Below are 18,433 nucleotides of genomic sequence, written 5' to 3' on the forward strand. Positions count from 1 at the left end.
CATCTCTAACATTCCACAGTAAACAGCAGGTTGTTCTAATCAGTCTCTTCCATCCATTCCTTCAAAGTTTGTCTTTTAAACATTCAATATTTTTGGTGCTATATACTTCATAATATCCTCATGTAATTTTCATAGCTAATGATACCATTATGACAAGATACCAGATGTTCAGTACTTCTCTCTCAATGATCATACTTAGTGTTTATGTCTCAGGACTAATTGAGATAATCTGTGATCTGAGTATTTTCTTCCAACACTATGAAGACACAATACTATGCTACCTCAAGATACTCTCAAGTAGTATTTCATAGTTGCTGATAAGATCAATTTGAATGTCTGAGCCCCAAAGAGAAGCCTGTAATAGTTGCTTTTCCCATACATTTCTCAATCTCCTAGAGTCCATAGGTTTTCTAATAAAGTTTCAGAACAATGTTTTTAAACTGTAGAAAGCAAATTTTTGTCAGGTAGGAAAAATATACAGACAGGAAGTATTTAGCAGTTCTGAATGATATATTCTTTTAAATATTGATTCTTCTCTCCTACTATCTCACAGCTGTTAGCAGGAATTACAGAATTTGTGAACTGAAATTCCTGTGAAGGAATAACTTGTCTGTTCTCTCTCTCACTCTCTCTCTCTCTCTCTCTCTCTCTCTATATATATATGTACGTATGTATTATTGTTATTATTTTTTCTCAAAAGTAAATAGAAAGGAAATGGGGAAATTAAATCAGTTGTGGAGGCACTGGATATTTGTTACCATCATGTTATTTGCAGCCTGATTTGACAAGTCCATGATGCTCATATCACACAACAAACAGAAAATCTTTCCAAAAGGTATTGATAGTATCTATCATGATAGCCTGGGAAATAAATGTTTAACAAGACCCCAGTCAAGTCTACAGCTCAAAGTCTCTTACAATGATTGCTTTCTCTTCCAAGAGGTGCAGAGAATTTTGAGACCAGCACTCCACAGCAGTGTTAATGTTACTATTCAACTGTGGCTATATGAGACCTAGATCTGTTTGCAGTTTGTATGATCTCACCAGATCATTCACATACAAGTTCTTCAAGAGCTTAAACTCGAAGTGTCAAGGTTTCTAGTCTTGCAACATGAACCATTCTACTATCTGCTACACAACTGTATTTTAAGTATTTATATCTTATTTGATAAGTTATTCAGAAACAATTATTCTTTGCTGTACGAATACACCAGTATCATTCAGTTTTTCTCCTTATATGTGAAGGCATCAAAACTGTTCTCCTGGGATGAGGCTTTTGTTCATAATTTTCAACTAACTAAAATTATTGGTTTGGCATAAAGTACTGATGAGATAGACAGATGATAGTGGTTCTCTAAGAACTCCCTCACAAGCCCTGTGTAAAGGAATATGCCTGAGATGAGACAGAATGGGACAGTTTTTCAAAAACAAGACCGTAGCAGGTAGCTCTACAGAGATCTGGGCAGTGGTGCTAGCCTGTAGGCAGAGACAGAGTGCACTAATTTATAAAGCTCCTAGGGGTGTTCAGAACTATCCCAAGGGCCACTCCATGGGTGTGAGTAATGAGCTGCATCTCTGAAAAAACATCACTGAATTTCATCCTAATGTATAAGCTCTGCAGCCTGGCATATACATGTATCATGTTGATGGGGTCACTTCTTTCACAACAGAACTCTGTTCAAGTGAATTCAGAGTCTATTCAGGTTAGCATATGGGTCTAGTCCCTAATTTTCTGAATTCAGCAGGTATATCTAATACACTTCAGATCAAGCTCTAATTCAGATTTCTATCCTTTTATGTCTTATACTTTCTTCTGTGTTTATGTTTCAAACACATGGTAAATTACCTTTATTAAAGAAAAATTCTACTGACAGATTTATTACTTAGCTTGCACAAATAACACTCAATTCTAGTAGGCCAGATCATGAACAAGCCTCAGCAGGCTAAAAAAAGATGAGAAAGGCATCTTCTTTCCCTGACACGTTACACCAGCCTACTTCTGCAAGTTTTAGCATTTCATTTCTTCCCTTTTCAAGTTTTAGTTTTTTACTCCCTCATTTTATTTCTTCTCTTTTCTTGCATAACAATCGAATACTCACAGTTTGGCTTTCATACTGAATGATATTGTGGTCACATTTTCCATCGATCCATTGCCATTGGGATAAGTGATAGTGATTTCTAGTACTAGTGCATGTTACTATTAAAATCAGAAAACATAAAATTATGAACCCAAGGAACAAACAAGTTACTATCAGATTAGATTTCTGATTTCTGTATAAGACCTTCTGATCCAGAATATTCCTTCATGTTGTAATTAATCCAGGTGGCACCCAAGTCATTAAAAAAATTCAACCACATATTACTTCTACAAATAACCTTTTATTAAGGATGGAGATATTACAGTTTAATACAAGTACAATAGTCAAAGGACAGAAGAGAGAGACTGAAAGGCATTTTGGACAACAGTAACCAAAATTCACCAAAATATCACCAACATTTTGCAGAATTTTAACTTTGTGTAGCTGACTCCAATTCCCTAAAAAATTTTGGTCTGTATCTACCATCCCCCTGCCCTTTATATCTACTTGTATCTACCAGTTCCTACAAAAAAGTCCATACTTGTATTCCTAGTGTTAAGGAGTCTAAAGAATTTGTGCATCCAGGAAGCAAGACTGACTGTACAAAGAGATCTTTTGTAACTCTCACCACTGCTTGTCAGCTACAGCTAGAAAAAAGACGAACAGTCTCTAATTTATCGTTGTCCTTCAAAATGACTAATTTTCCCTTCTAATTTTAAAAGTTTCATGGGGCTTTGAGAAAGAAAAGCCATATGTTGAGTTCTCATGTCCTCCACAGAAACTGAAAATTAGGCCTGAAACCCAGACTCTTACTGTCCCAGGATCATGGTTTGTGGAACATATTATAAGACAGATTCACTATTTCTCAGTTTCTTTTCTCACCTTTTGCTTAATTTCACATGGTACTTTGCTAGGCTTTCAGTAAGCATTTTCCCCCTTCTCTTACAATTTGGGAAAAGGGCGTAAAGTTAATTGAGAAAATATTCAGTTACCATGATTTATTCTATTAAAGTTTAGATAGGCAATTTGCAACTACTGCTACTGTTAGGAATTTTATTCTGCTTTACCTCTTACTGAACTATTCTAATTATTTCAGTGTATAAACCAGCTTTTAGATTTTGTTCATTTGGTTTAGTATTATATATTACCTGGTTACTGTGGATGTTTTTAACTGTTCAATTTTTTGCTACCAAAAGCATAGTCTGAAAAATCACCCCTTCCAAGAAATGAGTTTATGATCCAGTTAATGTAACTGGTTCTTACCAAAAAAAAAAAAAAAAAAAAAAAAATCATCAAAATAATAATAATTCATTGAAATTAAAACTTTAGAAATATCCTCAAAAGTCTGTCCTTTCTAAGTTCAAAACAGTAAAAATACAGCTAAGTATACAAAGTCTATTAAAACAGACATTTCTCCTGAAAAACTGCTGTTTTATTCCTTCTGTCTATTTGCTGTATATAACAACTAAAATCAGAGGTAGGTCTAGAGCAAAACCACTTTGATTGTACTTTAATACTCCTCAGAGAGATTTTATCAAACAAAACTTTTTATTCAGTTTTATCTTCTTTCCTTACAAATCAATAATAGAGTTGACAATATCCAAAGTACAGGATTGGAAATTATCTTATTTGGCAAAAATATGCCTCTGAATCAGCCCTCAACATTTCTTTCAAGCCATTGCTCTTTCACTTCAAGTACTGTATTCCTCCACTTCCAGGGCTGTGGCTTCCTACTCAATCCATCTCTTGCCATAGAATGTATTTTTCTACATCTTCATTTGAATAAGATTTCTGTTCATGTTATAGAATAATTAATGTCATTATGAATATAGAGCTATCTTTTCTGACAATTAGTGACTGGTAGACTACATGTTGAGCCTAATGATTTTTGATGTCTTCATTTTCCTGTAAGAGTCTGATTCTCAGTTTCAGACTGGTTGTGTAAAGCTTATTGAAGAAACTCTAAAACGGTAGGCAAGCTGAGCTGAACCTCTCACTCTTCACTCATCACCAATTCACCCTAGGATGCTGTTAAATAGCTGTATGAATTGTGTTATTTATCTAAGTAACTGGAAATGGTAATCTATAGTTTAGACATAAATGAATATTTGCATTTCTAATTTAAAATTAGAAATTAGTCTCTATTCTTTCAGCCTTCAAATACATTTATCTTCATTTTGGCAGTCTGTTATACTTCTCATGTATTTCTTCATTTAGCAACTGTCCTTCCATTACTTCATTGGTTTGAATTCACTAGCCTGTTTTTTATCTGCAGCAAGCAAATATAAGAGTGTTTTGCATGCTGATCCTGACAAAATCTGCCATTACTTCTTTTTGCTGTTTATTAGAAATGGCTAGTGGGATTTCAAAGATCTCACCTTGGAGTAAAAGGAGCTTATATCCTTGTTCCCCCATTCGTTTCTCTTTCCAATCCATACAAGTTAAAAATAGGCCTTTAAAATTAACTGCAAGCAAGGCACAAAAAATAGCACTTCCAGAATGAGTAATACATTAAAAGAAAAGTAAATCTAGGAAGGCTCCAAAGAGATGAAGCACATGAAATGACGTGCCAGGATGCATAAATAAGTTTGCTATATCTTTCCCTAAATTGTCTAGTTTGTATGCATTTTATTGTCCTATTTATGGGGTGCAGTTAAATCTCAGTATGCCCTATAGCATGCTGACTGCAAAACAAGATCCAAACCTACATAAACAGGATTCTTTCACAATAAAAGAAAAGGCATCAGAAACCCTATTTTTCTTACTTAGTCTACATAAGTTGCTAGCAGAATGGGATGATGCTCAGGCAGAAGGCAATATTTTCAAATACAAAGAGGTGAAACTAATCAAACAGTGAGAATTACTCTATCCCACTTCTACAAAACCCTGCTCTACAAAACCAATCAAAAACTATCTAGCACCTCACTGTAATTTCTCTGGAGAAATCATTTGTCCACAGCTGACTCCCTGTTAGCCTGAAAATCTCTGTCCCAAGAGCAGATAACTGTAGGTATTGCTTCTTGTCACCAACTTCTTCCATGACCTTCTAATGACAGTTGATACACCTGTAACATGAAAGGCAAAAGTTTAATTAAAGCAGAGGAAGCAGAGATACATCTTTGATAATATTAATCTGTGACTTGATCAAACCAAGCTCACAGAAATTTCACCCTTTACCCTGAATAAAGGGAAAAGTTCACCTCTAAATCACATTTTGACCCTTCACAAGCCACTCGAGTTAACATCAAGGGATTTAATATACTTGTCCAGGAGACAATAAACTTGAATCTTCTCAAAAACAAACAAAAAAAAATCCTTAAACATTCTTATTCCACTCTTCTCTTTTTTCTTTTCCTTTTCAGCTTCTTTCCACTTTTCCTGACACAGATTGAACAGTCTAATTCTTTCTTATATCCGCTGAGACTCAAGTAGGTAATTGAATTAAGTATATTTCCAACATAGTAGATATCCCCGTTTGTCCATTGTCTTGGACATTGTGTTTGTTTCCAGAGACCTTCCTTACCCCAGCTCCCAGTAAAGGTTGTAGTGAAGCTGTAGAGGGAACTCAGCGGAAAGTTGCTGTAGGTGGTCTGGCATATACAAGCCTTTTGCAGGCGAAAGCTCTCTGCATTTCTCCTGTGGACCCTGCAAGCCCTGCTAACCCCAAGAAAAGGAAACCTAGACATACCTGGGTTTAGAAACAGGTAAGTGGTGCTTTTTTCACCCAGTTGCAGCAAAGTACCACTTTCACTGCGTGCCCAGAGATGCATGTATAGGAACTTGAGTAACTGTAAGATCTTAATGGCTACTGGGCTAACAGTTTTGATGAACTAAATCAGTTGCCTATAGCCCAACTTGACTTAAGACCAGCCCAAATGTTCCACTTTTTTGAGTTGCATGTACCAGCAGCTTAAGCAGGACTGAGCCATTAATTTCTACTTCAGTCTCCCTACACAGATGTTTCAGTGGTAGAGTAAATCTCTCTCATAATAAACCTACAGATTTACATTAATAATTACTCATTCTCATATATCTTTAATCAGTGGATAGTCATTCTTTTATTAACTAGTATTGCTAAAAGTTATGTACTGAATGTATACACTGTTAAAAAGATGGAAAAATCTCCCCTTCGTGTTTGTTTGGAAGTACATTGCCCAGTTTCAAAATATTGTCTTTTCCCATTCAACCCTGAAGGAAGTTAGAAATTGTTGGTAGTCATGGCAATAAAAGCACTTGAGTGGTAGGAAAAAGAAAGTAGTAGATTCCATCTGAAATTACTGTGTTAGGATATGTACCTAGGAAGATCTATATATCAGGTAAAGATTGATAGTACTTAGTTTTGGCATAGTTGAATGTTTCGAAAAATCAGTCAGTATGATAAATGTCAGTTTCTTATTATCTGATATTATGTTACTTAGATGTCTGTGTGCCAGAATACTCCAGTGATTGATTGACTAAATGTCTTTTTTAAAGTTAGTCTGGTAAAATACATAAGAAATTAAACATGATTTTTTTTTCCTTTGAGGGTATAGTAGAAAAGTATATCAATATGAAAATAGTAATCAATGGCTAATTTTTTATGGCATTTGTTTTGCATTACTCTACATGTAATTAAGAGTAAAGTTGCTTTTAAAAGCAAAAAGGAATAAAATTGTTAATTCAGAAAGTCCTATAGGCTTTTAATAAAGCCACCTTTGAGCTATACAAATAGGGACCGCTTGCATCACAATGTATGCAACTGTCCTGCTTTATTGTGAGTACATTTAATTTAAAAGAATTCACATGCGATCAGACACCCATAGCCATTTTCTGGCTTGGAACATATCCATGAAGTTTTAGAAATGTTACTGTGTCATTTTTCATTTTCACTGATCTAAAACAATTAATGTGTGCATGAGAATATGCAGACAAGAAACATGTTGCTCTTTCCAAGTGCAGACTTCCTTTGGCGGATCCAATCCTATAGCTCCTTTTAAATGAAATCCTAGTAACAGAGACGGCTCAGAAAAAAAAAAAAAAGAAAAAAAAAAGAAGAAGAAGAGAGAGAGAGAGAGAGAGAGAAAGAGAAAGAGAAAAAGAAAAAGAAAAAGAAAAAGAAAAAGAAAAAGAAAAAGAAAAAGAAAAAGAAAAAAAAGAAAAAGAAAAAGAAAAAGAAAAAGAAAAAGAAAAAGAAAAAGAAAAAGAAAAAGAAAAAGAAAAAATAAGAAAAAGAAACTCATGTACCAGCTACACCTAAACAATTCCTTACAGATTCCCTTCTTCCCTAGTGTACTCTTAAGTATCCTATGTATATGATGGAGATGATACAGCCTTCCCAGAAACATCTGCTTCAATACTTAACAATCCTTATGGTTGGAACTTTTCAGTTGGATTCTTTTCAGAATGTCTAACCATTTTTTCATGCTGTAGTTGAAGCCCTTTCCTGTTTTCCCACACATAACAATGAATATGGAAATTAACATATTCTCTGCAGAAACCTTTGTCTGAAAACTTACTGTCTCTTCACAAGGTGCATCCACTGAACAAAAAAAATACTAAATTTATCTCAGGTAATGTGTTTATCCCACCCATCTGCTCACCTGGTATAACTCCCCTGTTCTTTGCCCTCTGTAGATGTGAAGGAAAGTACATCAAGCCATTTTAAGCCACATACATTGGGTCCCCACAAAGAAGACTTCAGATAAGATATTTTGTATTACAAGCTGGGCAGGTGTAAGTGCAATCTCATGATTTTCAAGAGGCAGCTGACAGGAAATAGTTCTATTGGCTGCAGTACAGCAGCTGTATTTTTTTTTTAACAAAACAAACTAGGGTTTTTAATCTTTTCTCCAAGATCTTGTTTTTTAATCTACCCTTTTCCTCTAATTTCTTCTTTCCTTGCTCCAACTTTAAAAATTTATTTTCTTTATCGCAGTCTAGTACCCACACCTGAAGATAACACTGAAACTTCTGTAAAGATTGTACGAAAGAGTATATAACTATATTAACTACTAGACGATACCCATTATAGTTTGCTTTTTTCTTCCTTTTTACAACAGAATGACAGATGATCAAAGGTCTGGAGCACCTCTCCTATGGATTGACAGGGTTGTTCAGCCTGGAGAAGAGAAAGCTCCAGGGAGTTTCAATACTTCTGTGGCCACTTTTATGGCCTTTCAGTACTTAAGGGGAGCTTATGAAAAAGATGGAGAGTGACTTTTTACATGGGCAGATTATGATAGCACAAGGGGAAACAGTTTTAAACTAAAAGAGGGGATATTTAGATTAGACACTAGGAGGAAATTCTTCACACAGAGGGAAGCACTGGAACAAGTTGCCCTGAGAAGCTGTGGATGCCCCATCCCTGGAAGTGTTTGAGGTCAGACTGGATGGGGCTTTGGGCAACTGGGTCTAGTGGGTGGCATCCTTGCCCATGGCAGGGGGGTTGGAACCAGGTGGTCTTTAAGGTCCCTGCCAACCCAAGCCATTCTATGATTCTACAAAACTATTGCCAAGCCAGGCATGCCCCATCTTCTACTTGTGCAGTCAATTATTCCAATCTTAAAAAGCATGATGTTTTGCGCTTGTTTTCATTGAATTACCTTCAGTATTTTTCAGATTTGTTTTCCTACTTGTCCAGATCATTATGAATTCAACTCTAGTCTTCCAATTTGCTTGCAGCCCCTCCCAGTTTGGAGTCAAGCAGTGAATGCTCTTTAGAGTGCTCAGCAATTACATATCCCACGCAGTGCTCAGTTCTGCATATTTGGCACAACAGGGTTTGCAGACTCATCTTGCTGCTATTAGATATGGTCCTAATTATATTATGGAGCAGATAGAATGAAAAGCCAAAAAATATAATAATCATGAAAATAACACTACCTTCTAATTCCAAGGAATGGTAGCATGGTCACACTTGAAAATAGGCTTCATATTGAAAAAACAGTTGTGTGCATTTTTGCCTAGAAACAGGAGATTTAAATCTCTGACTTTCACGAGAGGGACCAGCAATGGCATGTTGTGAAATATTTGGCTCTGTTTTAATGTATTTGCTCTTATTTCCGGCCTGGTATTACCTTAAAAATGGTGACTGTTGCATTTGTATCGTTGGAAAAAATGCATTTTTGATCTAAGAATTTTGCATCATACTTTTAGAACAGTGTGTGGGGGTGAGGGGTACCACACACAAAACATAGTCATTGTAATGTCTTCAGAGACATTAATAAATAAATAAATAAAAATAAAAAGAGGAAAAGACACAGGGAAAGTTCTGAACACAAGTGATGAAAGTGATAAAACTGTTGATCTCTACTAGTTCTTCTCACTCACCTATTACATGGAGGAGGAAAAAAAAAAAAAGACTATTGGTGAATATTTCTGTATATTTTGAACACACTGGTTTCGAAGCACTGGAGAAAAATAATGAAAGATGACTTCTTGGTTCCCTGTCCATGATGGCTCAAGGGCAAAACTAAAGTTCTGTGTAAAGGCTAAAATAAAGACATTGAAGCTGACATTAAAAGACAGATATAGGAATATCCTCACAAATTTCACTACACTTCACTCAAATCTGTCTGCATTTCCCTCCAAGAGCAAAATTCAACCACTATAAAACTCTAGAGACATAGGAAACTCTGGAAAATTGCCTGGTTTCATTTGGCTGAAATCCAGTTATTTTAACTCAGAGAGCAGGCAGGCTGAAATTCAGGGGCCATCTTCAAAGTCAAACCATTTAAAAGTAATGCTTAATTTTACAATTAGGGAAAATAAATGAAATTAAATTCTGTCCTTCTGTCCAGCTGATATTGAGTCATAGTTCTCAAGAGTATTTAAAAAAGAAAAAAACAACAAAACACAATTAAGACACCTTTGTAATATATTTTTAATGTCAGTAATATATAATAACTTATGATCACGTAAGAATTAAAAAACATAAGCAGTGCATGGGTATTAGTTGACCATTACCATTTCATATAGTTCAACCAGTGAATGGGAAGGACACAAACAACCTTATTCTTTGTTTGTCATGTGCATTTTCACTTCCTGTTTTGGTCACGAGATTTTATTTGTGTTTGAATGTTTACTTTTATTTCTCTACTGATTAATACTGAAAAAAAAAAAAAAAATATATATATATATATATTTTATAAATATATATATATATATATATATATATATATATATATATATATATATATATATATATATATATAATATATATATTTATATAAAATATAAATATATATATATATATATTTAAAACAAACAAACAAACAAAAAAAAACAATATTGTGATCTTGGAATATGGAACCAGGTCTTGAAACCACTGTGTCTCTATACATTCATTCATATTTCCCTAACATATGTTCATTTTTTTATTTAACTTTTTTATAACGGTAGGTTCTTGATACAGGCAAGCTCATTTCTCTCTTACTGCAGGAACATGTTAGTGAGTAGTTTTACTTCATTCGGCTTAAAAGGTAATAACCAATGCTCACTCTAAGGATTTTATTTATGCAGATTATTCTGCTTACTGCAATGTCTTCTTCCTAAGGGTTTATCAGATTTTCAAGACAAATGATTAATTGTTGAGTGTAATGTTTCCTCTACAACACTGAAAAATTCATGGGTTAATGTATTCATGTTAAGCAGGTGACATGAATATGTCACCTGAGGTATCCACATCAGTTACTATTTTAATTACATGCATTTTCTTGCCAATGCCTAGCCTGTTCATAGCAAAGCTATCAGCAAGACTAAAAGATTTATTATTGGTCTATTCTAAAATAGCTTCGTTTAGAGAAGAATCCAAAATAGTGACTGAAGAATTAATTGGAATGATTGTACAGCATATCATACATATGTACAACATATTGCATAGCAGGAAAAAATATTCAGAATATGTTTCCTGTTTTCCAAAATTCATGCAGCTTAAAGTACAGTGATTAATGGCACATTCTCTTTGTAAGACACCATACTGTTCTTAGGTGGGATTCATGTATTGAACAAACACATTAAACGCAAACGTAAGCAAAATCTGTCAAGTGTTTAAAGTCATGCTTCAGGCTTTTGTGAACCAAATATTGTTCTTAGAGGCTTGCTATGCAATAGTCTATGCATATTGTCTATAGTATACACTAGTCATCTTCTAGGTATATATTATGCCCTTGAAGTAGAACAAGAAAACTATACAATACTGCTCAAAACTTAGGGTAACAAAAAAAATGTTTTTTCCCAAAAATGGCCAGAACCTCTCTTCTTGCCATTGCAGTGGTCACAACTCTTTATCATGTTCCAGTGTTCTCACAAAAGGAAGATGAGACCTTCTTCTCTTCCACCACCTGATGACTTGTATCACATCTATGCAAAGTGCTATTATTTATGTGCCCTTGGTCTTTAAATTCTTCCTGTATTCTAAAGCATTGCCCCAGTTCTTACAAACATACTTATCTACAGTTTTTATTCAATAATATTGGTTTAGAGAATAAAAATATTAGGAGATCATTGATCATATTAAACACCAACCCTATATATGCTAACATGAGAATTGTGTAAAATAACGGGATAAATATACTTTTTTTTCTTTTTTTTCTTTTTTTTGGTGCATTTGTGTGTAGTTGGTTTTTGTTTGTTTGTTTGTTTGTGTTTTTTTTTTCTTTTAACATGAAACTTGTAGTTCTTATGGAGTTTTTAGTTCTAGGAAGAAATAGTCTTGTTTGACTGGCAGGAACAATGTTTCTTTACTTATTGCAACCAGACAAGGACAGTATATAAGAGATTTTGACTAGCATTAATGTCAGCCCAAGGGCTAATTCCTATTGAATGTTAAAAGAAGATGGACATCCAAATGCCATTTTGTGTTACTGAAAATATCTCCAATCATTAATACTCTTATCTGAAGTGGATAATCTCCTTCTCTCTGCCTAGATCTGCATGCCTGTATGTGTGTGAGCATGAATATACAGATACTAACTTAAATTCAGAGTCTTAATATGTTAAGATGCAGAAAGTGGGTTGAATCCATATTAGTGAATTAACATGAGGTAAGTCTCTAGCCACTGGGTGTCAATACTGATACGTTACATCAAGGAAGAAGAATTTAACAGGCAACAAAAACAAATATTTCTAAGTAGACAGTCGAATATTTAATATGATTGGGAAATCTTCTTACTCCTTCCCTACTACACAAACGTGCACATACAGGAATTAAGCAGATATAAATATGCCCATTTCTCCTATATGAGAATATGTTTGTGATACAATTTGATTGTGGAATTTGGTGCTTACCCAAATTCATTGTTTCAGCTGTGTAGAATACCACATTTAATTCACAGGAAAATTTTCATGAGGACAAAAGCTTTATTTTTGAGGAGTGGGAGGTGGGGAGGGTGGAGGAGTACCTGAAGTCTTTGCAAAAATCTGTGAAGGGGTATCAATTAACTATGTGTGTTTTTCAGCTCTTTAGCACTCATATTCCTAGTTTCTTCCAAAAGAGCTATCTAGGCCTACTGATTTTCAAGACAACAAGGAATCTTTGCTCACTGTGGTGCACATAGCTATGCTGGATTAATGTATTTGTGAACACATATTTCTGCAGCCATTGCAATGGTAGTTTTTACTTTGAAACTGCTTAAGTAAAAATGGTAACTGTGCTGATACAGTCTAGAACCAGTTTGCAAGAAATAACTCAATACATTTCTAAACCTCCTTTTTTAAGACTGTAACGACAGCAATGTTCACTGTTATCTTTAAATACCAAAGTATTAGCTTCACAACAAATTTTAAAATACTTGAGTACCAAAATTCACAAATAGGATTTTTTTTAATCTCACACAGTTGTGAGGAAATATCTGTAGTCACCTTCATCCTCCCCTACATTTTAAAGGAAATTACATTCTTACTTTTAAGCAAGCAGTTATGATTAAAATGATTTGCTGCCAAATCACAAAATTGGCAGCCTGAAACTGCTGCAAACTTCTAACATCCTCTTATTTTTCTCACCTTTTTCTTTACTGTCATAGTTTCACAGCATATAGTAACTGTATTTAAACCCAGTCAGGATCATGTCCACGTAGATTCATGGCTACTTATAACATAATTATACTGTTCATAACAGAAATTCATAATTACGCTGAGCACTCTTTGTTCAATTTGGTACACAAACAGACACCCCATATGCCAGTTATAAATACTTACCTGGAGATTATCACAAATGAGAATGATCTGGGAAGAACAGACCTTTTTGGATCCCATAAATTGCTTTTCCACCAATGAAGATCTCTCAGTAGAAACTTTAGAGTAGACACGTGATGATCAAAGGAATGTTCCATTGTTTGTCCCCCCCAAAAAAAAAAAAAAAAAAAAGAGAGAGTAATTAAGCATTCTTATTCTCCTCCCAGTCAATATCCAACCTATACTAGAAAACTGAAAATTCAACCAGCTGCCATGATCACTGAGTGTAAGTCATGTATGTATGTTAAATACAGAGAGCGCTAAGCTCATTTTTTGGTCTACGTATTTACAGCATCTGAATACACGTCAAAACAGAACTGTGAACCTTTAGGCCTCTGGTACATTCACCATAAGTTTAAGAAAAGGAAGATTTAAGTTATGGAATTGCAGTGCCAGTGCTCTAAGAAGTTGATAGAGAGTCAATGTATCCCACATTACCATCTACTTTTTCCCAATACATCTCCAATAACAGCAGAAAATTGAATTTCACCATAGTTCATGTGCAAGAGAAGGCTGTCCCAACAGTGCCAGCAATATTGGATTTCAAAACAACATACAACAGCTGCACTGGGACACTTTTAGCAAAATGTATGGAGCTGACAGACAAACAGTGAAGACAGTAGACTTAACAGAAGAATATAGAGATTGTATCTGGCTGTCAGCCAGTGGAGAAAGAAAAACACCTGACAAAACAGAGCACATCAAACTCCCATCCCATCAAGGGTGCATTACTACTGATCTCAGGTGGAGGCTGACAGCTTGGTCTCAGTGTATTTTTACAATTCTAGTACTAATCAACAGAACTCCTGTCACTGAACTTGTCCATCGTTAGGTCAGGCATGCATCTCACAGGAATTGTTAACTATAGCTGATACTGCCTGAGGGCAGTGGGGTGGAGTAGGTGCTATCTCAGGTCCTTCCATGCTGTTTTCTACTTGAGAAGGCTATTGATGCCCTACTTAGGCACTGTGATTTATTCTGTCATTGTGAAGGTCCTCCCAAGGTCATTAGCTCTGTCACTGAGAGTTAGATTATATCAATATTTTTCCCGCTAAGGATTATATTACATAACACACAGCCCCATTGAATTCAGTGATATTAGGGAACCAATATTAATGCTAAATCTGTGAAGCATGGAGTATCACAAAGGTATTCAGGCGACAAAAGCTAACAGTAATGTTTGTCAGTTACTCAGTTCCAACATCGTGTATGAAATTGTATTTATGAGTAGAACAATTCTCAAGATTTCTACATCCAATGAAGGACATCAACACCTACAAACTCAATGCTTTGATCAAAACAACTTCCACAGTCATAAATTAGGTATGCAAGCTACCTTCATGCTGCACTGGGAAAGTTGATGAGGTGGTGTGGAAACTTCAATAGAAGTAATCTTTTCTGGCTATGTTTTGCAGCAAAGACCTGATACTACTCTATTAGTTCATCAGGCACAAGCAGAAAACCATCTCCCAGGAACCTCCTACTGGTATTTGACCCATGATGGCCTGACCTCAATACTCTTTTCATAACAGTTAGAAGTTGATCTCATTGATATGCCTAAGAACTACTTTAAAGAAGGAAGTAAATGTGAAATACTGCCATTAACCATGCTTTAATTCAGGGAATTAAGTTATTTAGGAATTTTTCTCAAAACCAATTTAAATCCATTGACTAACTGCTCATCTATGATACCTATTTAGTCTGGGATCTTCCTAGGTTTTTAAAGGCAACAGGCACCTATGCCTCACTAAAAGTCAGTGGGATATTAGTTGCCAAGCCATTTATGTTGTTTAATGAGACACTGCTAAGCCTTTGTGCAACATTTGCAATGGCAACTTACTCTTACACGCAATTGATCATAGTAGGACTATGTGTAAGGGTATGGGCTAATAAGAAAGTACTGGAGCCATTTAATTTGCCCTTGTATCATAGCACTAAAATGTCCAGTATGGATCAATATGGCGAAACTGCTGTGAAATCTGTAATTTTGGAATTTTCCAATTCTGGCTCTGCATTTTTCTGTAAATTCACTATTTTATTTTAGAATAAACAAAGAAGCTTAATATCTTCTTTGAAATGTCTTGAAAAATAATTTATTCTACTTTAACAGATCATTAAGAGCCTGTGATATAGTTTAAAAAAAAAAAAAAAAAACTTTTCATTAAAAACACATTCAAAATAAGATCTTGCTGGAGTTCCTGCCTTGAATCAAAACGTCTCCTGACAAATCATTCTTAATCACAGTTCACTACACTGAAGAGTATTTTCCAGAGGTTTATGGTGAGCTACATTAAAAAAAATAATACTAATAAAATCATTTAAGTGAAGATTTAGCATATTCAGTATTCCATTCCACAACAGAAAAATAAAGTAGAAAATAGGTAATTAGATGTTCAGAGACTAATTCATAAAATAATACAAAAGTTGTCTAGAGATCTTGGAGGGTGGGAGTGGTATTTTTATTCTGACAGCAAATATTTCTAAAGGCAAAAAATAGAAAACAACTAAGTAAATACACAGCTTCAAATGCCATAGCAGTTTCATCGGCAAGGTGAGCAAGGGTCTAGAGCACCTCTCCTATGAAGAGTGGCTGAGAGAGCTGGGAGTGTTCAGCCTGGAGGAGATTAGGGTTATAGGGGATCTTATCAAGGTATACTTGAAGGCAGGGTGCAAAGAGGATGGAGCCAGGCTCTTCTCAGTGGTGCCCAGTGCCAGGAAAAGAGGCAATGGGCACCAAATGAACCACAAGAGGTTCCATCCGACCATCAGGAAGCACTTATTTACTGTGAAGCTGATGGAACACCGGAACAGGTTGCCCGGAGAGGTTTTTAAGATCTCCCCCCACAGACATCTTCAAAAACTACCTGGACACATGCCTGGGCAACCTGCTGTAGGTGTCCCTTCTTGAGCTGGGATTTTGACCAGAGGACCTCCAGAGGTCCTTTTCAGCATCAACCATTCTGTGGTTCTGTGATTCTTCTAAGCATTCTACCTTTATTATTGCTTTTCAATACACAATATTTTACTCGTCTAAAGCTGCTCATCACATTGCAGTAAACATGATTATTTTCAGCTCTGTCACCTTCTCTCTCACTTATTCCTCATACTGTTCTGTCATAATTTAGTTAAGGCCTGTTCTTATGTGAATTAATTCAGGTCAGACTCCTCACAGCGCTGCCTCTAAATAACTTGCACAGCAGTTGGGTAATCCTTTAATAGAAGAATAAACTGGTGCATATTGATCTCTACTCCTTCCAGTAATTAAAATTAATTAGTTTTTCCATCTAAGACAAATATAATAGTTGGGGCTGTACATATAAGGAAAGAATCTGAAATAATAAAATACTTAGAACCACACTGTGTCCTTTTCATCATCCAACTACTATGTATAACAAAATCATTTGTGAGCATAAAGTTACTGTCAGAAGATGTGCTTTGTGATGCAGACTTATCCTTGGTAGGTCAGTGAAGGAGCTTCCAGTAAAAAAGCTTCCACCTGATAAACTTATTTCTCTTATAACAATTAATCTCTCTGCATTTTCTCTGAAATTTCTAATTTCTGTTAGGAAATTGGGTAGCAATGATGGAGCTAAACCTACAGTCCAGAGAGCAGAACATACTTGCACGTTAGGGTCATGTAGGTATCCTATGAATTAGGGAGTTTTCGAAGAAGTCAGACTGTAGTTGCTGAGTTTGAGTGAAAACTGAATGATTTAGTTAACTGAATTAGTTAGTCTGAGGCTCTGATCTCAGTGCATGTTAAATGTTTGCTTGTTACAAAGAAAACATTATGTGTTGTAAGTATAGTATTTTGCTCGAATTTGCAAATTGTGACAAGCTATTTGCACAGATGTCTTTCATAAATACAATTTTCTGACTTCTACTCTTAAGTATTCATCAAAAAAAAGGGTAGAAAAGGTGGTAGAATTCTATTCTTCTGCTTTGGATAAAATGGGTTAGTACAGGGCACCAACTGTGAATGTTTGGTGTTTGACTGCTGTGTTCATTATTGTTCAAACATGCTTGAAACACCAGCAAAGTTCCATGACTGTTTCATATTTCTAGGCATTACCTGTGTGGAGCTCTCTTCTGAGGCTGTATCAGACCTGAAAATTATTCTGCTAGGCAATGTTGGGTTGGAGTTGCCTCTCCTCAACATCCCTTACCACCTTAATTAAAAAGCTATAATTGTCCAATTAAAATATTCTATAGTCCTTTTTCTTCATAGTAACTGGCTATAGGTAGTCTCAGGTATCTCCCTGTTACTCAAAATGTCCTTGTAACTCAGAAGAAATTCTTGCCAGAAAAAAACACAGATCTGAACTTCGGTAGTCTTTTGCTAAGAAAAGACATTGTCAATGTAATTTATATTCTTGGCTGACTCGCAGAAGAAGCTGATTGTAGAATTCAAAGGCTACAGTTTACTACTGCATCCCTGTTTCAATGATGTGCAGCTCAGACAGTTTATTCAAGTATTTAAGAAAATGGGGAAGAGGTAGCACAAGATGACACACTGCTCATAATATGGATTCCAAGAATGTTTCATCTCACCTAACTACATTTGGGCAACAGCTAGGCTCCAGTCAACAGCATTTAGAAGGTTATTGTCAACCCAAATAATAAAAGCAGGTACCTCTAATTAGCTTGGTAACTGTCTTGGTTCCACTGAATAAACTGATTCATTTTATTGACATGGGAACCTAGACATACTGGTCAGACACAAACTTCTACATTTTAAGCATCAAAATTAAGGAAAGGTGAATCCCCTTAGTGCAGAGTGAGATGAATCCTATCCCCAATGCCCAAACCCAATATTCATATCATATTCCTAACCACACTGCTTTGAGTTGCTTAGGAGCCTGTGGATCCTAATCACAATTTCACACGCACAGACACGCACACTATGGCACACAACAGTTTCAGTGATATCGTCAGCACTCAAATATACTACAAACCTCATGGCAAAATTCATCTTCCATCACTGCAGTATGTCCAAAATACAGCTGCTCTTACACTCTGTGCTTCTACTCTGAAGAAGCTTCGTGCAGTAAGAGCAGAAAAGGTAGTTATAGTTAGGTATAAAGGTAGTTTTAAAGGTAGTTATTCCTTCTGTCCCACTTCCCATGCATTAACTCCCATGTAAG

General features: G+C 35.5%; 1 long non-coding RNA gene across 3 annotated transcripts in view; it reads right to left on the minus strand.

The window, feature by feature from the left end:
* Nucleotides 1-778: 778 nt before the first annotated feature.
* LOC137860380 (uncharacterized) overlaps nucleotides 779-18,433 on the minus strand; it is a 94,365-nt gene continuing 76,710 nt past the window's right edge. For 2 of the 3 annotated variants that reach the window (XR_011098868.1, XR_011098867.1), the window contains exons 5-7: nucleotides 18,245-18,327; nucleotides 13,254-13,348; nucleotides 779-5,143 (exon numbers count right to left, since the gene is read on the minus strand). This is a non-coding gene — a long non-coding RNA (uncharacterized lncRNA). The remainder of the gene's footprint in view (nucleotides 5,144-13,253; nucleotides 13,349-18,244; nucleotides 18,328-18,433) is intronic. The other variant, XR_011098869.1, reaches the window with a different exon arrangement.

This window comes from Anas acuta, chromosome 8, assembly GCF_963932015.1.
Source record: "Anas acuta chromosome 8, bAnaAcu1.1, whole genome shotgun sequence".
NCBI classification, from domain to species: Eukaryota; Metazoa; Chordata; class Aves; order Anseriformes; family Anatidae; genus Anas; species Anas acuta.